The sequence below is a fragment of the Lathyrus oleraceus genome, chromosome 1 (assembly GCF_024323335.1).
Source record: "Lathyrus oleraceus cultivar Zhongwan6 chromosome 1, CAAS_Psat_ZW6_1.0, whole genome shotgun sequence".
Taxonomy (NCBI): Eukaryota; Viridiplantae; Streptophyta; class Magnoliopsida; order Fabales; family Fabaceae; genus Lathyrus; species Lathyrus oleraceus.
In genome coordinates this window covers 302,813,247-302,839,922 of record NC_066579.1, presented here as the reverse complement: position 1 = coordinate 302,839,922, position 26,676 = coordinate 302,813,247, and the positions used below count along the sequence as shown (strand labels likewise).

The 26,676-nt window shown below is 38.3% G+C and overlaps 1 non-coding gene across 1 annotated transcript; it reads right to left on the bottom strand.

Annotated features, from left to right (window-relative positions):
• Positions 1-12,993: 12,993 nt before the first annotated feature.
• Positions 12,994-13,100, bottom strand: LOC127117082 (small nucleolar RNA R71). The gene has a single exon (XR_007801843.1). It is a non-coding gene; the product is annotated as a small nucleolar RNA R71 (small nucleolar RNA).
• Positions 13,101-26,676: the final 13,576 nt, after the last annotated feature.

Sequence of the window (26,676 nt, the reverse complement as noted above, 5' to 3'; positions counted from 1 at the left end):
AGTAAGAAGTTTACTGATTGTGAGTCTCGATACTCAATGCTTGAGAAGACATGTTGTGCTCTAGCTTGGGCTGCAAAGTGCTTACGCCAGTATATGTTGAATTATAGGACTTGGTTGATATCCAAAATGGATCCGATCAAGTATATCTTTGAGAAGCCTACTTTAACAGGGAGGATTGCCCGTTGGAAAATGTTGTTATCTGAGTATGATATTGAGTATCGGGCTTAGAAGGCGATAAAAGGTAGTATCTTGGCTGACCACTTGGCGCATCAACCAATCGAAGATTATCAGTCAGTTCAATATGACTTCCTAGATGAAGAGATTCTGTATTTGAAAATAAAAGATTGTGATGAGCCTACGCTCGATGAAGGGCCAGAACCTGGTTCCCGATGGAGTATGGTGTTTGATGGCGCTGTAAATCAGTATGGAAATGGTATTGGGGCAGTGATTATTACTCCTCAGGGCACACATTTTCCTTTTACAGCAAGACTAACTTTCAAATGCACGAATAATATGGCTGAGTATGAGGCTTGTATTATGGGATTAGAGGAGTGCATTGATCTTAGGATCAAGCACCTTGATTTTTATGGTGATTCGGCCCTCGTTGTTAATCAGATTAAGGGTGAATGGGAAACGAATCAGCCTGGCCTCATTCCATATAGGGATTATGCGAGGAGGATTTCAACGTTCTTTACTGAGGTTGATTTCCATCATATTCCTCGAGATGAGAATCAGATGGAAGATGCTCTTGCTACACTTGCTTCAATGATTGTAGTCAGACTTTGGAATGAAGTTCCCAATATCACTCTGATGCGCTTCGACATACCAACTCATGTATTTGCAGTAGAGGAGGTGAAAGATGATAAGCCATGGTATCATGATATCAAGTGTTTCCTTCAGAGCCAGACTTACCCACCTGGGGCATCTGTGAAAGATAGGAAGACTTTGAGGAGATTGTCAAGCAGCTTCTACCTCAATGGTGATGTGCTTTATAAGAGAAACTTTGATATGGTACTGCTCAGATGCGTGGATAGACACGAAGCAGACCTATTAATGACTGAGGTCCATGAGGGTTCATTTGGTACTCATTCCAATGGACATGCCATGGCTAGAAAGGTGTTGAGAGCAGGCTACTATTGGCTAACAATGGAGTCTGACTGTTGCAAATATGTGAAGAAATGCCATAAGTGTCAGATTTATGCGGATAAGATTCATATTCCTCCGACACTTCTGAATGTGATTTCATCACCGTGGCTTTTCTCTATGTGGGGAATCGACATGATTGGCATGATAGAGCCAAAAGCGTCCAATGGTTACAGATTTATTCTCGTAGCAATTGATTACTTCACCAAATGGGTTGAAGCAGCGTCATATGCAAATGTGACCAAGCAGGTGGTCGTGAAGTTTATCAAAAATCAACTCATATGCCGATATGGTGTGCCAGATAAGATCATTACTGATAATGGATCTAACTTGAACAACAAGATGATGAAGGAGCTGTGTAGTGAGTTCAAGATCGCACATCATAATTCTTCTCCTTACAGACCTAAGATGAATGGGGCTGTTGAAGCTGCTAATAAGAATATCAAGAAAATTATACAGAAGATGGTTGTCACGTACAAAGATTGGCATGAGATGTTGCAATATGCTCTACATGGATATTGTACATTTGTCCGCACTTCAACAGGGGCAACCCCTTTCTCTCTCGTTTATGGCATGGAGGCTGTACTCCCAGTAGAGGTGGAGATCCCATCAATGAGAGTCTTGATGGAAGCCAAGTTGACTGATGCTGAATGGGTTCAGAGTCGTTATGACCAGTTGAATTTGATTGAAGAGAAGAGATTGACTGTCATGTGCCATGGTCAATTATATCAACAAAGGATGAAGAAAGCCTTTGATAAGAAGGTCAAGCCTCGTATGTTCCGAGAAGGTGACCTTGTGCTCAAGAAAGTCTTGTCTTTCGCGCCCGATTCCAGGGGCAAGTGGACTCCAAACTATGAAGGTCCATATGTTGTTAAGAGAGCCTTTTCAGGCGGTGCTTTGATACTTACAACTATGGATGGGGAGGATTTCACTCGTCCTGTGAATTCAGATGCAGTCAAGAAATACTTCGCCTAAAAATAAAAACAATAGCTCGCTAAGTTGAAAACCCGAAAGGGCGACTTAGGAAAAAATGAGCGTCTCGGTGGATTGAAAACCCGAAAGGGCGATCCAGGCAAAAATTAGAGACATGAAAAAAATGAATATATGTAACCCGCTAGATTGAGTACCTCACCCTGGGGCAATCTAGGCAAAAATTAGGGATTTGGCAAGTAACTGCATCCTGACAAGACTTTGTTCTACAAACTGTCATTCGTCAGAGATTCTCGCTCATTCATCATCAACCAAAGTTTCAAATACATCGGATTCAGAATTGGTGGAGAAATGGTCATTATGTTCAATGTAGCCCTTTTCCAATATATATCACCAACTTCAAATTTGTAAAGATCTATGGAGTCTTGCCATTTGCAAACTACCATTCCTTCAAATAAATTTGAGTCTTTACCCAATTATTTGCACTCTTATTTGTTTCTATTCAACAAACGTTTTAAATGTTTTAATTGAAAAATATCATTGTTTTAATCAAATCTTTAATAATTTTATTTTTAAACAAAGTGAACATTCACAATGATGAAGGGATACTGGGGATGTCTTCAGTGCTCTCCCAAGGATGGTAAGATTCTCAATAGGGTAAGACATTTGTTCATATTCCTGGCATGCTTGCGTCCTCTTCCTCCGGAGCCTCTTGCGGTTCTTTCTCTCGAGCAGAGTGTTTGGTAAGATTATTCATCCATCCTTCCTTCAGCAGAGTAGTGACCCTTCCTCCTCATCAGATATGATCTCATTGGTGGTATTTGGTGATCTTTGGAAGCTTCGGGTTTACGATTGTTCCCCCCGGAGATCCATCCTCCTCTGACTTCCCCGATAGAGTTGCTACGTCGGAGTTCATCTGTGCAACGTTTTTTCCCCCAGATGGAATGACTGATGCTCATTCCCCTGCAGGGATCTTTGCGGTCCTGGCTTTCTCTCTGGAGATGTAGTACCGGATGTTTGTGTACTTGATCGTTGGACTTGTTTGTGTTAGAAATGTCTGTTTGTCAGCATTCATCATACATAAACCATGCATATATGCATAGCAATAACATTCTAGTATTCATGCTGCATTATTGGCCATATATCTTTGTTTGTTATCCCCTGCTAGTTGGTAATACTTTTCCCCAAGCAGATGTCTGTGTCTGATCCCTCCATAAAGAGTCAGCCCCATAAGCAGAAAGTGTTTATCCTTCCTTCCATATTCCCGACCGAGATATGTCCTCGTGGATGATGGTTGTTTCTGTTTCCTCCCAACACATATATTGGGATGAAATTCCCCATTGAGTTATACCCTCATAGGGACAAATCTTGATTCAGCGTGCCTCTCTAGTTTGATCCTAGATTAGCTTCTTGCGTCTTTTCCTGCGCGTCCCCGTAGTTTAGATGAATAGTTGCTCAGTAACCAGTAATTACCCATCTTTTCCCCGACGGAGTCTGTGGTCTGCTACCCTTATACTGGTAGTTGTAAATCCTATTTTTATCCTCTTGCAGAGTTAACCGTTTTGCTCATCCTAATCGATGACGGTTACTTTTCCATTTTGCTAATCCCCTCCTTGAAGGTTATCTTTATCCAATATTTGGTATTGATATTCCTTCACCCCTTTCTTTTGAGCATATCCCCCAGTAGCCGGTGATATGTCTCCTGGATTGTTGCCTTTGTCAATATATCCCCAGTGAGTGATCTCTCATTTACCCTTTTGTTGGTAATGATTATTGCTTCCCTTGGATTGGTCATCATTATATACCTAGTATTCGGTATCCCGACGTCCTTTTCTTTTCGGTCGATTTATCCTTTATTAACCCAGTAACTGGTTGTGGATAGTCCTCCATGCGAGTATGTTATCTACGTTCTTACGGTAATAGATAATATATATCATGCACTCTTTGGGAGAAGCCTTTTGTTCTTCCCCAGTCGAGTAAGATTCGTATCCCTTTTTATTGGAATCGAATGCCCATCCTATAATCGAGTTCGCTTTTAGCCCTCTTTTGGATGATGAGTGTCTTGGTAATATTACCCAATTCACGCCTAGGTTGGTCACCTATTATATGCCCATCAATTGGTATCCCTGGTGTTCCTTCTTTTTCTGCTCTCTATTATGACTTTTTGTCCCCTGTGGAGTCAGATTTCCTGAGTCGAAATATACCTTTTTAGGTCTTCCTCAGATAGTTGCGGATGTTTGATATCTCTCACCTTTATACCGGTCTTAGATATTCATTCTTCCCAAGCATGTTGTTCTCTCACCCTTATACCGGTTTTAAGATCACATGCCTCTTTGAGCTTATTACTCAGTAACCGGTAATACCTCATCCCGTTGCTTCCCCAGAGGAGTCTTGTTTGGGTATTTCCCTAGCAAGGTCCCTTAATGGATTTTCCCAACCTGAGTCCGGATTTTTATTCGAAGTATCCGTTACGGATAATTTTTGTTGTATTGGCATATTCCCCAATACATGCATCTTTGAGTCAGCTCGAATCCTTCCATTGATTTATTTCATGGAATTCCTTCGTGTCTCTCAGTAAGTTTCAAGTCGTGACCTGCTCACGCATTTTTACCCCTTTACTCCCCAATAAAGTCCCTAGAGTCTCTGTCCCATTTATGAGTGTGTTACTCCAGGGGATTTTTCAGTTATTCCTGATTCCTTTCTTTATGGACATATATCCCCACAGAGTATTACCATTGGCATACATACATCTGCATCATGAGGTCTCTTAGGGACCAAAATTCGTCTCTTTGTTATTATTTAAGCCCATTCTACCTCGTCGAGACGAAGATTTTAACCTTCACTTCTCCGGCTAGAATGACCTTAAATAGGGGCATCTGTAAGACCCCAATTTTGGCCCTAAGATCCCTCATGGCATCATAACATTGCATTTTGCAAAGCCTCAAGGATCATAGGCATCTTTGTTCCCCTTGTCTTGGGGTGGAACCTCTTGTGAGTGGTTTGAGATCACCAAGTATGCTTGAATTGTATATCATTGCTTTCCTCATTTTGTTTACTAACTAAAAGCACAAAAATATGTCACTAACATTTCTTGTTTGTAGCTTGAGCAATCATAAGGCCTAAAGCTTATAGGAGATCATTGGTGCAAAGATATAGCCAAGAGAAAATGAAGACAAGCATGGAAATGGTTCCCAAAGCTCTCATCCATCAAATATGCCTCCCTAGTATCTCAATTCATCATTTTGATCAAATCAAGTCAAAGGGTTTGAGGTTTGTTTCTCAAGGAAACCCTAATTCATCTATGTACCAAGTGTGCCTTGCTCATGAAGCAACCTCAGCCCATGGTCAAATGAAATCAAGGGAAGTTCTTTAATTCATCATTTCATGCATATTTGAACTTATTTGAGTGTCCTCAATCATCAACTCATCAAGATATGAGTTGTGGACTTGAAAAGTTGATCAATCAATTCATCTAACTATTTTGAAATGCACTGAGACCTAACGTTTTATGTGTTGGTCAAATGGAGATGACCCCAAACGAAGAAATGTTCTTAAAGACAATATGAACAACTTTCATGTTGATCAACAATTTATTTGAAGCTTGGAAGGTCATCTCCCATTCCAAGACATTATAGGTCATTTTGACTGAAACCCTAATTCTAGGTAAACTTCCCAAGAACATAACTCATTCATTTTTTATGATTTTGAGGTGATATCAAATGCATTGGAAAGATTATTGTATCCACTTCAAATGTTATGTTGAACAAAGTTTCAAAATCTCAAAATAAATACATGTGATAATGCAAAACATTATAGGTCACTTTGGACCAAATACATTGAAGGGCAAAAAAGTCCAAATTCAAGTGCCCATAACTTCTTCATCAAAAACCCAAATGATGCACAATTTTACTCCATCTTGATTGTCTTGAAAAGATCTACAACTTTAATGTTGGAGGATTTTCCATTTGAGGCTTGCATCATCAAAACAGAAGGGCTTGAAGTTGTTTCATTTTGACAAAATTCTCAAAGGCATGTTTTGCACTATGAACTTCATGGCCTATTTTCAGAAATTTCCACACTTCAAATGAGTTTTTGTCCAACATAACATTTGTTCCTTATGTCAAGACCTTTCCAACCATTACCCATATGCTTATGTTTGGATTTTCTAATTGGCATTTTCGAAGAGGTGAACATTTAGGCATAATTATGGAATTCATGTGAAAACTTCATGCACAAGCCTTTGCCTTGCCATTTGCACGTCCAGAACTCATTCATTTGTGTTCAGCATGCAAAACCAATTGAGTTTGGGCCTCACATACGCCTATACAGGCCCATGCATGGAGGACCCAGGCTCATGCACACACGAGTTTTCCACCTCCTTGCATCACCTTGTGCTATAAATAGATGCACTACTTCATTCATTTAAACACCCTGAATCAATCTGAAATGCTGCAGAAATCAAAACCTAGCCATCACTAAAGGAATACTCACTTTTCACTTCTGATTCCAAGTTTGAATTTCAACAAAATTAGTTGATCTTTAATACTTATTCCTTAACCTTGCACTCATACCATACTTCAAGTTCAAGCTGCAAGCAAAAGTTGGAAGGAATTGTGTGAATTAGAGCTGCTCTTCAAAGGTTTACACCTAAACTGTTTTGATCCATATCTCTTTGTATAATATGATTTGTTTGTGTCCATTTGGTTTTCTGAAGTCCTCGTGCAAGAGGCAAGCCAGTGGTGGCTTTGATTTTATGTTCTGATGAATTTCAATTTATGCATCTGGATTTTCCAACTCTGATTTCTCATTCCATAGAAACTTTGAGTACAATCCAAGGCTATAGGGGTGTTGTGCATCACCCCAGCTTTCCAATGATATGAGGATCGCGTGTTTTCATTAAGTTTTTTTCTCTGCAACTCTCACCGGAAAATGCAACCTCGCCGGAGAAGACGGTGGTGTACACCACCGTCTCTTTGCCAGATCAAATCTGAGCCATTGGATGCATTTTCCAAATCTAATCGTGGCCATCAATTGTTATGACTTATTTTAATGCCTCGTGTGTCTCATTGACTAAGGCTTATGGTGAGCGCGCGCATGTGGAGCATTTGATCCTCCACGTCAATTAATGAAATCCCATCCAACGCCTCTCCTTTTTTCTGATTTTCTTAATTTCCATTTTATTTCTTTTATTTCATTTAACTTCAAAAAATCGTAACTCTCTCATTTTAATTCCAAAAAATATGGGACCAATTGCATTATTTATCTTTTTAATTCTAGTTTCTAAAAATGATTTTTAATATTTTTTATTTTATCATTTGATATTTTTTGTGAATTTTCTCTTTTTTGGTTATTTTTAATTCATTTTAAATAATTTTTGATATTAAAAAAATACAAAAATATTTTCTCAACCTATTTGAATGATGATGGATCCATGAAAAATATTCTCATCAATTTTTTAATTGATTTGAGATTTATTTGAGATTTTAGTTCAATTAGGTTATTTTTATTCATTTTTAATTGATTAAAAATAGTTTCTGACTTTTAAAAATGCTGAAATTTTTTATCAAACTTTGTTTGACCTTGTTGGACTTGGGATAAATCACTTGGACTTTTCAAAGTTGATTTGAAGTGATTTTTAAGTTTGACCTTTCTTTAATATTTTAATTTAAGTTTATTTTCAAATATTAAAAATGCTAAAAATATTTTGTTCATTTCTTGACTTCCCATCTTCATCCCACTTCTGTTTTTGATTGTTTGACCATGATCCTCAATATCATTGGTCAACACTTGTTGATTGGTACATTCCATTTCATTTAATGCACTTTGTTCTTTTGTTCTTCATATCCATATTTCTTCTTCTTCTTCTTCTTCTTCTTCTTCTTCTTCTTCTTTTCCTTTTGATCAATGAGTTAAAGGTTGATAAGTTAGCATTGATTAGGGAGGCTTAATCTTCCTTGATTCAAATCTAATTCATCTTGATCAATTGATCAAGTGAATGACTTTGCATTAAGATAGATTGCTCCCTAAATCATGCAAAAGACTTAAACCAATACAAGATCATTTCTCTTCTTCTTTTTGGCATGGCAAGTTGTTGGAACTTGGTTCACTAATCAAGACTTCTAACTTGTGTTGTTGCCTACATTATTATTTACCGGCCTCAGATAGTTGAGACTTCTACGTAAGTCCAATTACGATTGCTTAACATAGCACTAAATTTGCCTTATGGCACACTAACTACTAACATTAACCATTAACCATTAACATTTACTTTTTGCACTTTACATTTATGCAATTTACTATTCTTTTACATATTATTCATTTGCTTTTTCCTTTGCTCATTGGGGCCCATGTTTATGTTAATGCAATTTGCCTTTTGCTCACTTGAGCACATAATTGTGTATATACTATTGTGTTTGTGTTTTGTTTTGATTGTTGTTGACCAAATGCAAAGAAATGGACAAATGGACTTAGACTTTAGGACTTTCCCTATGCAAATTTGGAGTCAAAGAGCAACTAGGCATTGGGCCTTTAGAGTGCTATAAAAGTCAAAGAGCAACTATGCATTGGGCCTTTAGAATGTTATAAATGTTGAAGATAACTTTGAAAGGACCAATCTCTAAAACTCCCTCTTGTCCATTCTTTGATTGCATTATGGAACTTTTTAATGTGTGTGTTCTTGTGCTAGGGATTCCAACATTGGGCCAAATTGAGGAACCATTGCCATTGAGTTTCTAAGAGAGACAGATCTAAAAGCCATTGGAAGATTCCTAGGAGCTTGTTGTGATTATGTGCTTGCTTGCTTGAGTTTTTATTTATCTTGCTTATTCCAAAGGATGGGAGCTACTTGGATCATTAATATGATCTTAAGAGAGGAACTCCATTTGTGGTCTTGTTCTCTTTTCCCTTACTTCTTGTATGTTTAGGACTCTAGCCTTTCTTCTTCTTCCCTCCACTCTAACCCAAGCCAAAAATTTTGTGGAAACATTTAACCTTTGTTTTCAAACATTAGAAACCTAAGCCTTATTCTTTTGATTTTCAAACTTTCTTTTCATAATACTTATTTTGAATTGAATCTTTAAATCCACCTTGACCATATTTTGTAAATACTTTTCATTGGTAAATATAACCCATTCAAATGTCTTTTTATGGTTTCAATGGCCACTTTCTTAATCAAACTTTCATAACCTTTAGCTATTAGGTTTGAGTTATCCTTGAGGTAGATATAATGCTCACCTATATCCTTAGTGATGGACAATGAGTCTTCATTGCTTATCATAGGGTTAACCCCTCACTAGCATGTTGAAGCTATCCTCACAAGGTGGATTTGTGGTTTTTAGGTTGAGTTTTCTCCCTTGGATAACAAAAGACCTTAAGGCTTTTGGGCCAATCAATTCACCAACTCATTTTGAGATTTTTACCCCAAACTACGAGGTTTTGATCCTAATCTTTTTTTAGATGGTACGTAGGCAATGGGTTTATCCATCCAAACACAAAAATGTAAATAACTTGTATATTCTCTTCTCATCTCTTCAATCATGTTTGCACAAACAAATTTTCACCAAATACCAACCTTACAACCAATGTGAAAAGGGCTCCCTAGGAGTACCTAGGATGTTTTGGGTGCTTAAAACCTTCCCATTGCATAACCAACCCCCTTACCCAGATCTCTGACATTTTTCCTAGTTTTTGATTTGATAAAACTTTTAGGTTTTTGTTCTCTTTCTAACCATTCCTTTGGATAAATAGAAGTGCGGTGGCGACTCGACTTGTATGGTTTACCTTAGATTTAGTCAATATCTCTAATGGTAACAAATACCCCGCTACAATATGGAAGACTTCCAAGTTTCCAAATCAAATTCAATGTGTCTACTTCAACTTTGATGTTTAGAGTGGGAGCTAATTCAACTTTTTTGAGCATGTGATATGAGGGTACATTATAGGTCACTTTTGACCTATACCATTGATCAAGTGATTTTTCCAAACTTAATAAATGCATAACTCTATCATTTCAAATCCAAATAACATGAAAGTGGTGACCATTTTGAAGGCATTTGAGAGAGATACAACTTTGATGAATACACTTTTCTCATTTGAATCTCATAATAAAAGTTAAGCAAGGTGGAATATTGAGACATATGGCTTGACAGTTAGAAAAAATTTGATATGTCAAGTTTTTCCGAAATTCCACCTCAAATTTCTCCAAGTTCCAAGCTCCAAATGAAAAAGTGTTGAACATGAAAGTTGTTCCTCTTGACCTCACCTTTCCAAAGAGCTCAAATTCATTCATTTTGGACATGAAATGCATAGGCTGCACATGGCTTAAACAGGGTGACATCACTTGGCAAGGATCAAGGTTCAAGCATCAATGTACATTTGCCTTGCTATCCAAGCTTACTTCAAAGCATATGATATTCAATTTTGGACCTCAAGCAATCATTTCATGGGCCTATGCGCGCCCATGCACCATTGCGTCACCATTTGCCAAATTTGGAAAGTGAAAATGAGTGTGCAATTATCAACCATTTTAGCTATAAATAGAGGTTCAATTGCTCAGAATTGGATACACATTGGCGCCAACTTTGATCCCCCACTTCAAACCCTCAATTCTCAAAGGATAAGTGATAAACTTGAAATTTACCGTATTTTCGACTCCGATTTCACATGCATTCTAGATGTTTTATTATCATTTTGTTGTGTTATTGCTATGTTTTTCTTTGTTTTCAAGTTTTTACTTTAATCGGAGCCCCGATCGAGAAAAGGAGCGAAAAAGAGCCAAAAACCCTAAAATTCAGCATTTTGTTCTTGTGGCCTACCCCATGGCTGGCGCCATAGACCCTGCCATGACGTGTCCAAGCTCAACTTCCCTCAACTCCCACGTTCCCCACTACCTCCACTAAGGCGCCTCAGATTGGCCTTGTGGCGGGCGCCATGGCATTGTGGCGGACGCCACAAGAGGAAAATAGTTTCCCTCCCATTTTCAAGTTGAAGGGCATCCAAGTCATTTCCATCTTTTTACTTGCTTATAAATAGAAATTCGAATTCACTTTTACAATCATCCAAACTTAGAGCAGAGGAAAACTCAGAGCAACTTTGTTTCACTTAGGCATATATTCAGTTTTATAAAGTGGTAACCGTTTCGCATTGGAGTGTTACCACAATTGTGTAATCGAGTCTGTGATAGAGTCTGTAATCGAGTTTGGAGCACTTTGGAAGGAAGTTAATTCTGCCGCCATTTTCATTTCCGCTTTGTAATTTATTCAACCCTCCGATTGGAGCAGGTTTTTATTACTTGTCTTTATCTTATTTATTTTCCCGCACTCGCTTTAAATTATTTATTTCCCGCACTAGCTTTACTTTATTTATTTCTCGCACTCGCTTTACTTTATTTATTTCCCGCACTCGCTTTACTTTATTTATTTCTCGCACTCACTTTACTTTATTTATTTCTCGCACTCGCTTTAAATTATTTATTTCCTCGCACTCGCTTTAAATTATTTACTTCCGCACTCGTACTACTTTTATTTACTTTCCGCACTCGCACTACTTTTATTTATTTTAATGTACTTTTACTTTACCATGTCTAACTAAATTTATAAGGTTAGAATGTAAGGATCATAATTGAACCAGTAATCCGTACAATTGTTCGTAGAAACACTTAAGGGCTATTTTAACTTTCAACTTAAGTTTTCCCGCACTTCAATTCTGTTGGGTAAGATCGAAAACCGTCCAACATCTTTTTAAACTTAATTGTTTTTAACTATTTCAAAAACAGCGAAAGCGCCTTGTCTAGTTCATTAGGAGATTTTAACATTAAGAAGAAAAGAGATTTTAAAACTATTTTCGGACGCGTTTATAAGTTTAGAGTCTGGTTCGTAAGAACCTCTTTTGGTTAAGAAATCCAGGTTATAATACTTTTCAACATAGTCAAGATACTATATTTCTTAAAAATAGGTTTACTACTCTAACGCAATGCGCGCCTTTTTATAAGTGACAATAAGAGGGTTTGATTAGGGAGTACAACTCGGTTCTAAATACGCGAAAACGGCAGTTCCTATTAAATTAGTTATTTTCAAAGTAGGAAACACTGCCCATAAGTAGCTCTATTAGCAAGTACTTGGATTATTAATTGATTACGTGAATTACATTCGACCCTGTCTTTATTAATTATATTTTATTTCAATACTTTACTTTTCATTGCACACTCCAAAAACACATATTTTGATTGCCTTTGATAAACACCATAACAATAGATAACGATAGATTGACACTTGGTCTCTGTGGATTCGACAATCTTTTATATTACTCTGACGCGTTCGTATACTTGCGAAAAATAACGCATCAAGTTTTTGGCGCCGTTGTCGGGGACCAATTTCGTCAAATTTCATTTTCCTGTTGTTATATCGTTTAGACTTAGGCTATTTCCTGTCGGTCAATGCGAAGAACTCGCAGCACCAAAAGTTTAAGCTTAGTATACCCTCTGGCGGAACCTGAACGTTACGCTCACGCACGTTTATTCTTTCATAGAATTAAGAGAACTATGGCCGAAGATCAAAACCAAAGACCTCTTAAAGATTTCGCTCAACCATCAAATGAAGAACCTAGTTCTAGTATAGTAAACCCAACCATCCCAGCTAATAATTTTGAACTTAAACCATCCCTGTTGCAACTAGTGCAACAGAGACAATTCGCAGGTCTCGCTACTGAGAACCCAAACCAATATTTAAAAATATTTCTTCAATTAGCAGACACTTTTAAAACCAATGGAGCTTCTCCTAAGGCAATACGTTTAAGATTATTTCCTTTTTCCCTCAGAGATAAAGCCCTATCATGGTTAGATTTCCTTCCACCCAATTCCATTACGACTTGGGATAACCTTAGAAGAGTTTTTCTTGCTAGATATTTTCCCCAAGTAAAACCACCATTCTCCGAAACCATATAACTAGATTTAGCCAAAACCAAGGAGAATCGTTGTTCGAAGCTTCGGAGAGATATAAAGAGTTGTTACGAGCATGCCCACATCATGGTTTAGAAAATTGGTTAATCATTCAAACCTTCTATAATGAACTTCATTACAACACAAAGATGACCATCGACGCTGCCACAGGCGGTGCTCTGATGAACAAACCTTATCCTGAAGCTAGTGCCCTCGTCGAAGACGTGGCTCAAAACCATCAATAATGGGGAGTCGAACGAGCGACAGTTGAGAAGAAGGAAGCCCAAGGAGGAGTGCATGAACTAAGCTCTATAGACATGATGCAAGCTAAAATGGACGCATTAGCCCTTCAAGTCGAGCATATGTGCATAAACCCAAATACTGTAGCCACAGTTTCGTCGGATTGTGAGATATGTGGAACCAAAGGACACCAATCTGCAGAATGCAGTCTATTAAACGAAACCCACTCTAAGCAAGTGAACTACACCCAAGGGAACCCATATTCGAATACCTATAACCCTGGATGGAGGAATCATCCGAACTTCTCCTATAAAAACAATAACCCTATTCAAAATAATGCACCTCCGTGACCTAGTTATCAAGCCCCAAGATCAAATCAACCTATGCAACCTGTGCCACCAAAGTCGAGCCTTGAGTAAATTATGGAAAATTTTATCACCGCTCAAACCCAACAAAAAAAGGAGTTCATGAACCAAAACATTCATGTTAACGAATTGATTACTCAGTTAGGAACCAAGGTTGACCAAATAGTTACTCATACCAAGATGCTTGAAACCCAGATCTCTCAGGTAGCTTTAAACCAAGCCCCTCAGACTACACCTGGAGGACAATTCGTTGGACAACCTCAACAAAATCCGAGAGGACAAGCCAATGCCATTACCCTACGAAGTGGGAACGCTTACGATGAGCCACCAAACCCTAGATTGAGTGAACCTGCAACTTATAAGGAATGTACCAAACCCACGAATGAACTAAAGGAACCAGAGGAATCTGAAAACCAGGAAGGTCGAGAAAAAGGAGAAGAACCTAAAGATAAAACTTACATACCACCCCCGTCATATACACCACCTATACCATATCCGCAAAGACTCAAACAAACCCAGATCAATAAACAGTATCAAAAATTTATTAAAGTTATAGAAAAACTTCATGTAGAAATCCCTTTCACAGAAGCCATCACCCAAATACCTTCTTATGCAAAGTTTCTCAAAGACATCCTTACCAACAAACGTAGACTTGATGATCCGAAGCCTTTGGAATGTAATGTTATTTCCGAGGACAAATTAGCAAAGAAAGATAAAGATCCTGGAAATTTCTCCATTCCTTGTCTTTTGGGTAATCATGTCATCGAAAAAGCTTTTCTAGACTTAGGATCTAGTGTGAGCTTAATGCCTTTAGCAGTTTGTGAGAGGTTGAACTTAGGAGAATTACAACCCACTAAGATGTCACTTCAGTTAGCCGATAGATCTGTTAAATATCCGATAGGCATTTTAGAAGATGTCCCTGTTAGGATAGGTCAGTTATATATCCCTACTGATTTTGTTGTCATGGACATCAAAGAGGACAATGATATACCAATCCTTTTAGGTAGACCATTCTTATCGACTGCAGGAGCCATAATAGATGTGAAGAAAGGAAAGTTGACATTTGAGGTAGGTGACGAGAAAATAGAATTTATACTTTCGAAATTTCTTATGGCACCTGTGATGGGAGACTCATGTTATGCCTTAGATATCATTGATGAATGTGTTAGAGAATTAGAATAAAAAAAGAAATTATAAAAATAATTAAGTTACCATCAACTCTCATAAGGGAAGATGATGACTTTAAGAAACCTTACATCGATGATAACCTTTACGAATGTTTATCCCTTACCCCAAATCCTATGCCATGCCCTAAGAAACCAACCTTAGAACTTAAGGAACTACCTAAGAACCTGAGATATGAGTTCCTCGATGAAAAGATGAACCGTCCAGTTATAGTTAGTGCTACCTTGAGCCAAGAGGAAACGAACCGACTTTTAGATGTTTTACGAAGATATCCCTCAGCCTTAGGATATAATATCTCTGACCTGAAAGGTATAAGCCCATCCGTATGCATGCATCGGATTTCGCTCGAAGAAGATTCAAAACCCTCTAGGGAACATCAGAGAAGAATAAACCCTATAATGAGTGATGTTGTTAAAAAGGAAGTTCTTAAGTTACTTGAGGCAGGTATCATCTACCAGATCTCGGATAGTAAGTGGGTGAGCCCTGTGCATGTAGTACCTAAAAAGGGAGGCATCACAGTCGTGCAAAACGATAAAGGCGAACATGTAGCAAAACGTTTAGAAGGAGGATGACGGATGTGTATAGATTATAGAAAATTAAATAAAGCAACTAGGAAGGATCATTTCCCTTTACCATTTATAGACCAGATGTTGGAGCGTCTAGCCAGACACTCCTACTTCTACTATCTAGATGGATACTCTAGATTCTTCCAAATACCTATCCACCCCGAAGATCAAGAAAAAACTACCTTTACATGCCCTTATGGAACTTTTGCCTACAGACGAATGTCGTTCGGCCTCTGTAATGCCCCAGCTACTTTCCAACGCTGCATGATGTCAATCTTCGCAGATTACCTAGATGGTATCATGGAAGTGTTTATGGATGATTTCTCGGTTTACGGATTTGATTTCCAAAATTGTCTTGCTAACCTTGAGAAAATCCTGGAGAGATGCGTGGAGGTAAACCTCGTGCTAAACTTGGAAAAGTGTCATTTCATGGTGACCGAAGGAATAGTTTTAGGACATATAGTTTCTAAAAAAGGTATAGAGGTAGATAAAGCTAAAATAGAAGTTATAGAAAACCTAAAACCCCCAAAAACCATCAGAGAAGTCCGAAGTTTTCTTGGACACGCTGGATTCTACCAGCGTTTTATTAAGGACTTCTCCAAAATAACTAAACCTTTAACTGGACTTTTAATGAAAGATGCTGAATTCATTTTCGATGAAAAATGTAATGACGCATTTAATCTTTTAAAGCAAGCGTTAGTATCAGCACCCAATATGAAACCACCTGATTGGTCGGAACCTTTCGAGATAATGTGTGATGCTAGTGATTATGCAGTTGGAGCCGTTCTAGGACAAAGGAAAGATAAAAAATTACATGCCATTTATTATGCCAGTAGAACCCTAGACGCTACCCAACTTAAATATGCAACAACTGAAAAAGAATTACTCGTTGTAGTTTTTGCTATAGACAAATTTAGATCTTATTTAGTAGGAGCAAAAATTATAGTTTACACCGATCATGCTGCCATTCATTACCTATTAAGTAAAAAAGATGCCAAGCCCAGGTTACTCTGATGGATTCTATTACTACAAGAGTTTGATTTAGATATAAAAGATAAAAAAGGCACTGAAAATATAGTAGTTGATCATCTTTCTAGGCTAGAACATCTAAAACCTGAACTAGTACCCATAAATGATGATTTCGCCTACGATAGACTGATCGCTAGAGTAGAAACCATTAAAGATAATAACCTAGATCCTTATGAGCACCCTCAAAATTCCTTAGCAATAAGTAACGTACCCTGGTATGCAGATTTCGTTAATTACCTAGCTGCTGATATAGTACCCCCTGATCTTGACTACCACCGCAAGAATAAATTCTTCCACGATGTGAGAAACTTCTATTGGGACGAACCGCTCCTTTTCAAAAGGGGTAAAGATGGCATTTTTCGCCGTTGCGTTCCAGAAGAAGAGGTAAATAGTATTATCGAGCATTGTCATTCTGCACCTTATGATGGACATGCGAGCACCTCTAAGACATACGCCAAGATTCTTCAAGCTGGCCTATTCTGGCCTACCATGTGGCGTGATGTCTATGCTTGCATTGTCAAATGTGATAGATGCCAATGCACTGGAAATATTTCAAGACGTGATGAAATGCCTCTAAGAAACATTCAGGAAGTAGAACTCTTTGACGTATGGGGTATAGATTTCATGGGACCTTTCCCACCATCCTTAGGAAACAGGTATATCTTAGTAGCTGTAGACTATGTGTCTAAGTGGATTGAAGTTATAGTTGCACCCACAAACGACACTAGGGTAGTAATCAAACTATTTAAAAACTATATATTCCCTAGATTTGGAACACCACGTTTAGTCATAAGTGATGGAGGATCACACTTTATATCGAGAATATTTGACAAACTTTTAAGAAAATATGGAGTTAGGCATAGAGTAGTAACACCATACCACCCACAGACTAGTGGCCAAGTAGAAGTATCTAATAGGGAGATAAAACAAATCCTAGAGAAAATTGTTTCTATTTCTAGGAGAGACTGGTCTCAGAAGCTTCAAGAAGCATTATGGGCCTATAGAACCGCTTTCAAAATCCCTATAGGAACTACTCCTTATCAACTAGTCTATGGAAAATCCTGTCACTTACCGTTCGAATTAGAGCATAAGGCCTATTGGGCTATTAAAACTTTGAATTTAGACTACCTAGCCGCTGGAGAAAAGCGTACCCTAGACATTCATAAACTAGAAGAACTTAGGCAATCTGCCTACGAGAATGCAAAGATATATAAGGAGAGGACAAAAGCCTATCACGACAAAAGAATAGTAAAAAAGAACTTCAATATAGGCAATCCTGTTCTCCTTTTTAACTCTAGGTTACGACTCTTCCCTGGAAAGCTACGTTCAAGATGGACTGGTCCTTTCGAAGTATCCAAGATTCTGAGATCCGGAGCCGTAGAAATCAAGAACGATACTTGTAGTCCATTCATTGTAAATGGACAAAGGCTGAAGCTCTACGAAGGAGGATACATTCCAGCATACTACTCAAGCCACACCCTGATTGATCCACCAATTCCTACTACTACAGTTGTATAAATTCTAATCGTCAAGCTATTGACGTTAAACAAGCACTGCGTGGGAGGCAACCCATGATTTTTCTTTCATTTTACTTTTTCGCTTTTATTTTATTTTTATTTTATTTTATCATATTTTGCATTGAGACTAAGATTTGAATGGTTTGTATTTTCAGGATCACTTTCTTAACTTTTACAGGATGCAGGATTTCGATGACATGCACGTGGCCTATAGAGATAATGGTCAGAGGGAGCGCTACATCGCTTTGTATCAGCGCCCTATGGCACCCACACGTTATCCTGATCAGCACTGTATGGAGGCACTGGGTATCGAGCCGAGTATTCGATTCCTTAGCCACCAGCTTCACTGGGATGAGTTTGTTGATGACTTGAGTAACACATATAGGAACCTGACTTTGGAATTCCTGAGTTCATTCAACTACGACCCATACTCTGGACCAGATGGGTATGCTACTTTCAGGCTTTTCGGGGTCGAGTACTCCTTCAGCCAGAAAGAGGTCGGCGACTTATTGGGTTTCCAGACCACTCCTGATGCTATCCAGGAGACACCTATGGGATATTTTCTGGGTAAGGAGGTTGAGAAGTTTTGGAGTGATATCTCGGGTGGCGGAAGCCAGGATCCATCTATGCAGCTGTCTCATGTCATACATAACCCAGCCTTTAGATACTTTCAGATGATATTAGCATATTCCTTCCTGGGAAGGCCGGATGCAGAGACACTACTGAGTGAAGAGGAGATCTTCATGTTATTTTGTGCATCCCAGTCTCGCCCAGTCGCATGTGGGAACTTCTTGTTATGCAGTCTCAGCGGTATCTCCAGATCTACCGAAGGAGTCATCCATGTTGGCGGAATCATCACGCAGATTGATGTCGCTTTAGGTCTGTCTCGCAAGCTGTCACATCTCCGGATCTACTGTAGGTACACTACCATGGACATTGACTTCTATTTGACCAAAGGATTGATGAGGAGAGCCTCTTTCCACCCATGTCAATTCCGATTGCTAGTCGATAGTGAGGCTATTCACTATTTCACACTGCCAGATCCTATGATGACCAGTGTGCATGATCCAGCGAATTAGATTTATGCTCTTGAGGGCCAGGGAGAGACCGTCGAGGAACCGAGATCACCACCCATTGCTGAATACACGCCTACACCACCATCTCCCAGAATCAATGTTTTCTCTAATAATCTTTCATTGCAGACACCCGACATCCGCACTCAGATTGCTGAGTGTCGTAGAGAGATCGCAGCGCTTAGACAGGAGGTGGCTGACCTAACTTTACAGGTGGGAGTGTCTGATCTCACCCATGCTACTGAAGTCGACTGTCTATATCAGGAGATCGCAGAGCTCAAGCAAGAAGTAGCCATGCTCCGTGGTTCCTCTGTAGCGGTGTATTCATCGCTATATGATTTATTGATTAAACCATAAGCAAAGCATACAAAGAATCGAGTTGCCACCGCACTTTTATTTATCCAAAGGACTGGCTAAAAAGCGAACAAAAGCCTAAGAAGTTTTACGCGTAGAAAACTAATGAAAAGATCAGAGAATCTGGGTAAGGGGTAAATTACGCAATGGGAAGGTGTTAGGCACCCATCACGTCCTAGGTACTCCTAGGGAGCCCTTTTCACACTTGTTGTATAAAATTGCTATTTGTTATGAAATATTTATTGTGCAAACATGATTGGGATGATGAGAAAAGAATATACAAATTTTTTATTGTTTTTGTGTTCGAACGGATGAACCCGTTGCCTACGTACCTTCCATCAAAGGTAAGGATCAAAACGCCGTAGTTCGGCTAAAAGATTTCCAAAAGTTAGTGGATTCAATTTTTAAACGCAAGCCTTAAGGTCTTACGTTATCCACGGGAGAACACTCAACCTTATGCAAACAACAAGTCCACCATGTGAGAAAAGCTTCAACTTGCTAGTGAGGGGTTAACCCTATAATAAGCAAGGAAGACTTACAATTCAATCAACTAAGGACAAATAGGTGAGATTGACATCAACCAACTAGGATAAATCAAACCTATGGCTAATGTATGAAAACTTAACAAGAATGGGCAAAGCCACAAAACAATTGAATGGGTGAAGTTAATTGATTATGATTATTCACAAAAGAAGGGTCAAAGTATGATTAAGATTGATTCAAAAGAAGTATTATGAAATGGAGTTTGAAAAGTCAAGGACTTAGGGTCCAGGTTTCTAATTTAAAAGCATGAAGATGTTTGCACAATATTTATCTCAAGTTTTGAAAGCAATGTGTGAAAAGGTTTAGGATAAAATGGATGAATGGATGAAGATGGAGTGTAAAACTTCCTAGAAGGTTCACCTCTTGAAATCATATAGAAGATGACTCAAGTGTGTCCTTTGGAATAGGCAATGAGCAATAACAAACAAGCAAAGGAAAAGAAGAAAGTCAACAAAAGCGGATACCGGATGCCAATCACTGGACTTATACCAATCTCCTAAAACAGAACTGGATATCAGAGGCCACTCTATGGACTTATACCAATCTCCTCAACAAAGAAATAAAAAGTGGATACCGGATGCCAATCTATCTGGACTTATACCAATCTCCAACAACAAAGCAAACACTTGGATGTCAGATGCCAATCTATCTGGGCTTACTCTAACCTCCAACATATGATCATGGGAAAACAAATGCCAAATTACATGGACTTACACATGTATCCTCACATAAATCAAACAAATGCATCAAGCAAAGAGAAGATGAGTGGCCAATGAAATGGTCTTATACTCACTTCCATATCATAGGAACAATGGCCAATGAATGGTCTTACAATTGTCCTCAATGGGCAAACAACAAAGATATGTCACAAAGACAAATGAAATGATCATGCACTAATGAGCAATTAATGATGATAAATGCACAAAGCATGCAAGCAGACATGTACAAATGAACTAGGTAATCAATCAACCAAAGTCATTCAGCACACTCTATAACCAAGCAAATAGGCTCATACAAAGGGTTAGGCATTGAAACCAACTGGAATAGGGTTAATGGTGCTCTTAACCTTGACATTGAGAGCCAAGGTGAAGCAGATGAAAGGATATGAGGGGTGTGCCTCATGCTCTTATCCCTGGTCAGGGAGAGCTTCAAATGATAGAAGGTGTGGGAGTTCAGAAAGTAGGAACTCTCTCCACAGATTATTGACTCGATAGATCTTGGGTTTTTACTCACTATGCATCAACACATGTGGTGTGAGCAAGGTGAGTGACTCACAGAATAGTAGGAGATAGGCTACATATCTCTTTTGTCTACCAATTGCCTTATTCAAAGGACTTTTCCTGCTTGGGACAAAAGTAAACAAGCACAAACATCGCCTCTTAAGGAGGACTTCAGACAGTTGCCTGGCCAAGTAACAGGCCAGGTCTTCCAGACTACATGAAGACAAGAGATTCTACCTCAATGCAAATGCTATCAAGCAAAGCAAAGCAAGTTCTTAAAAGAACTGAGCAACTAATGGTACCTGAAACCAGTCAAACAAAATCAGTATACAATTCAAACTCAAAACCAATATAAGATAAGGATCAACACAATCAGTCAAATGTGCAGTGCACAAAGCTCAAAGCATATGAGCTAAGCATCCTACAAAACAAACAAGTTAGTTCATGATAATCAATCAAACTTAATCAACTTGCATAAGTCTCCTTAAGGCATTTGCTTCTTAACCTGAAAAGCAAACTTAAACATGAGAAACAAGACCACTAGGACAAGCCTAGGGTCAAAAGGAGATAAAAAATCCAAAACAGCAAGTGAAAGCTATCCAAAATCAAGTTCAAACAATTAAGAAACAAACCCAAGTGGTTTCATGTTCATATCATTCATCATTATCATTTCACAAACAAATTAGGTCAAAGCATGTCATATAGAACCTCAAAGAAGTCAACAGAAAGACTCCACTCAAATCCAATCACAAGCATTTCAATAAATCCTCAAATAATTCATGATCAAACATCATCCATAACATGATAAGCATACCAAATTTCAGCTCATTTGGATCAAAGGAAGTAGGTCAATGAAAATCAGAAAGTCAAAGCAAGTTCAAGCAAACTCATACAAAGCATCAAAACATGCACCAACTTCAATTAATCATAAAACAGAAACAACATATGATAAATGAATGGGACTAAAACCATGACAAACCTTAAGATGTCTATAATTCACATGTCAAATTTCAAGTCCATCCAATTAAGCATTAGAATTTCACAAACCAAATACAAACATGTATCACAAAAAGTCAACAAATGACCAAACAGGGGAGAAAATTCCAAACAAATAGGAAATTCCATCAATAATTCCAGAAAAAGTCACATGCATTCTCAACATCCATATGTATGTTCATGCAAAAACCCAGACCATTTTGAGTTCAATAAGCATGGTAATTAAAATCATGAAGTTGGACATGAATGGTGTGACACAAATTGTCACACCTCTATTCAAAAAATCATATCTCATCAACCAGCAATGATAAATTCACAAACTCTACACCAAAATCACCATGAACATGTCTAGTTTAAGCACAAAAAATTTCAGAGGCATTGAATTAAGTATCATCATTTCACAAGCAAAATGGCATGGCATACACAAAATGGACACACATGAACAAACCCTAGCACATTTAAAAATCCACACGTACAAAAAATCTAGAAAAATCACCATAATAAACTAGAGATCATGAGGAGCATTTCACAAAAAATCCCATCAAATTTTGACAAATATTGAAGAACTTATGAATTTTTGAAGATCAGCATACAAAATGAAATAAATATTGAAAAATGAAAATGATTTAATGAAATTATAACACGGCAGTGGCATAACCGTAAATACTTGGTCCCTTAAGTGAAACGCTGCGTTTCACTTAAGGACGTGTCACATGATGATTGGCGCATGGCAATGGAACAGTGAATTTCATGCAAAATTGGTTCAGCAACGATCAAACACGGGATTTGGCCAGGAAAATTAGGGTTTCGCTACAGTTCATCATCATCATTTCCAGATTTTTTCAGCAAGAACGAAATGCAACCAAAATCCACAAACAATATATCATTGTGTTCATCTCATCATGTACATCAACAAACCAACAATCATTAACACTAAATCATGCTGAAATGAAATAATCGAGCAAAATATCATCCACATATGAAACTTCATGTCAACATAACTTTCACAAAACTCGATGAAATTTCACGATTTAAAGTTCAGTGTCACCAGCAAGGCAAGATCTATCCAAAGCACAACATGATTTTAACAATGGCTAGGTTCGAAATCTTACCAGATTTGAAGAACAATGATGGAACAGTGGTTATTTGGTTATGATGAGCTGAAACAGATGCGCAAGGATGTTCCAGATGATGAATGGAGAACGAATTTTAGCTCAACAACCCTTGAGGCAGCTCCAATCAATATCTGCCATGGAAGAACTTCAATGCAACAGTGCGGTTCCTTGGCTTTACAGCTATGAAATAATGCTTGTAAATGCTTCCAAAAGGATGGCAGGTGATGAAACAATCAACAAGGCACGAGCTCTTTTGGAGATTTTCAGAAAAAACCAAGATGAAAAAAAAATGAGAGAGTTTGAGAGAAAATGAATTTGGATCTGGTTTGGTGAATAGTGGCTAGGGTTTTTCCATCAGAAATGAGTCATATATACTCTGTTTAATGAAGCTTAAGTTTGGTTAATGAAGTGGTAATTGCATTTAGCTCAAATGAAGTGTTTTGACAATTTGCTAAAAACCACTCAATAATGCATGGGGTGCATGTTAATGCACGAAAATGGGCTTAGGCATACCCCAAATGTAGTTTCTGAACATTGGCAAATGGTAAAAAGTATTGGAAATGGTTAATTTGAAAGTTCATTTTTCACCTCCCTCATTTTTAATTCAATGCACTTGAAAAAGGCCATTTCGATTGGATGATTTTTGGTGAATTGTGATGAAGGGTTTGGATAGAGCATGTCAAATGTGACTTGTAGCAAAAAACCTCACTCAATTTGGCCAAATGGTTTGAAAGTTATGCCACTTTGAAGTTCAAAAGGTTTTGAGAAAGATTTGATCATAACTTGCCAACCACACATGGGAAATGAGTGTTCTTGGACTTTTTAGAAATGGGAGAACAAGATATTCAACTTTCATGTTGGACAAAAATTCATTTGAAGCTTGTATGATGAAGTAATTTTGAGGAGAAGAACTTTCCATTTTTGGCAAATTCCAATTACAGGTCAACTTACTATTTTTGGAAATTTCTTGTCTGACCTCAAATTCTTCACTGTGGATGTTTGACATGTTATATGAGGCTTACATGGACATGAATGAAACCTCTCAAACCAATTCCCACCATCAAATCACTGATTAAATGCACAGTTGACCACAGTTGACTTTGCTAGGGTTTTGGTTGACTAAACCATGTTCTGATGAATTCCAAGCCCCTATCACTTGAGATCTTGGTTCAAAATGATGTCACAACTCATATGAACTCTTTATGAATGACCATGGTGCCCAAATTCTTCAAGAATGGCCACCATCCACTGTTCAATGACTGTTTTGACTGATTTGACCTAGCTGGCTTCATTTGCAAGTAACATGGTTAGATGACAATATTTTTGTACTTTTGGTTAGTAGACAGATGAAAAGCAATGATATACAAACTCAATACATGCTTGGTGATCAAGAACCACACTCACAAGATAACCCACCCACTAGGAGGGAAACAAAGGTGCACAAAGATCCTTGAGGCAATGATATGGTATGATATGATGCCATGAGGGATCTTAGGGACAAAATTGGGGTCTTACATCCTCTCAGGAAGATGACATCCCCACTATATGATCTCACCATTTAATCTTATTTTATCTCCTTTTTATATTTCTCGTATTTACATAACTCATCTTATATTATCGCATTTGGAATATTATATAAAATTTATACATTAGTATTTCTATTTTTATCTATATATGTTCTATGTTTATTTTATTTGCATTTTAATTTTTCAGTTATTTATTTATTTATATTTAATTTTTGTTTTTGTTTCAGTTTCATTTTTATTTTTTGTTTTTACCTTTATAAAATTATGCAAGTCAAAGATACTAGGAAAATCACAAGACAGATGCTATTCAGACCCCTCAAAGCCAAAAGACAAGAGAAGCCCAAACCAAAAGACCAAAATCTGGCCCAGCCAGATTTTGCCTTGTGGCGCCCGCCATAGACTCTGTGGCGCCCGCCATAGACCCTGTGGCGCCCGCCACAACGTCTATAAAAGGTCGGGGCAGAACCCCTTTCTTCACCATTTTTGCAACTCATAACCTTCCAAATCCATTTTTTCACCTTGGAAAGACATCCTTGAACCCACAAAAAGCTCATACTTTTCTAACCACCACACCACATAAATCATTATTCCAATTTCCATTTTCGATTTCATCCGTCGAATTTTGTAAAAATCCAACCTTTTCACAAACCACTTCATCTTCTTCATCACTTCTCAAGAGCTTTCAAATGGAGTTCAACGAATTCATTCTTCGAGGAGGGAAACCGGGGGATAGACAAAGAAAAATTATTGAACGGTTGCAAAATCGGGAAATCCTCCCGACAAGGTATGTTGACGAAAACTGTCTCTACACTTTAGGTATCTATCATAGCATATTTCATTTATTAGATAACTTAGGTTTGCATAATTTCTTTTCCAATAAAGAACCTACCTATAAGCGGTTGACAATTGAATTTTTGAGTTCCTTAATTTATATTGTCAACCCTAACACTGCTAGCACAATTGGTACTGTCAAATTTAGAATGTTTGATGTTGAATACCAATTCAGTACCGACGAACTAGCCAGCTTGTTAGGAATCCCTCATGGGGACGATGCTATTTGTGAGGCCACTTTGGATTCCGAATGATCTGTTGAGGTATTTTCCTTCTGGGAGCGTTTATCAAACACTTCCATAAACTCTTTTGAAGGAGTTCTTGCCTCAACTATCCATAACCCGGCCATCAAAGTTTTCCGATATCTGTTGGCATGCACTATTTTTGGCCGAGAGAATCCAAATAAGGTTAATGCTAGAGAGCTTCTATTTTTACAAGGAAGCCTCACAAATAGGCGTATTAATTCGGTCCCGTTCATGCTTGCTCATATGACTTTAACTTTGAATAAAGCGGGACCAATTTCTTTTGGTGGATTGATTACATCTATTGCTGGGGCGCTTAACCTGAACGATGAGATGGCTACCCTAGAACCCTTACCTCCTCGCACAATTAACCTAAAATTTTTGAGAGACATGAAATTGTGCCGCTCGAGGAGAGAAGGAGGCTATATGCTTATGGTTCATGGTGTAGCCATCCCGTCTGTTGTTTTACCGTGCACTAGACGTACATATGTACGAGATGAAAGGAATTGGACCTACACTTTAGATGCTCCACCTGTTTTGGGTCCTCTTCCTCCTAACATTCCTGATGAGGCGGCACATGACACTGATGATGAATATGATCGGAGAGAGAGATCTCCCGTACCCCATGTGTCCACCCATCATCCTTCACCACCACACACCGCACCATCTTCTTCTTCTGCAGGTACCACTCCTGGCTTCTATATTACAAAGGAGATATGGCGGGACCGCACGGCTAGAGAGAAAAGGCGTGACGACCTACTCTCTACCATCCAGCAACAAATGGCGGATAACATGCGCTTCATGCAAGAGTCGCAGCGGAGGACAGACAGGTCATACGACACTGTTCTAGAGTCTCTGCAAACGATCA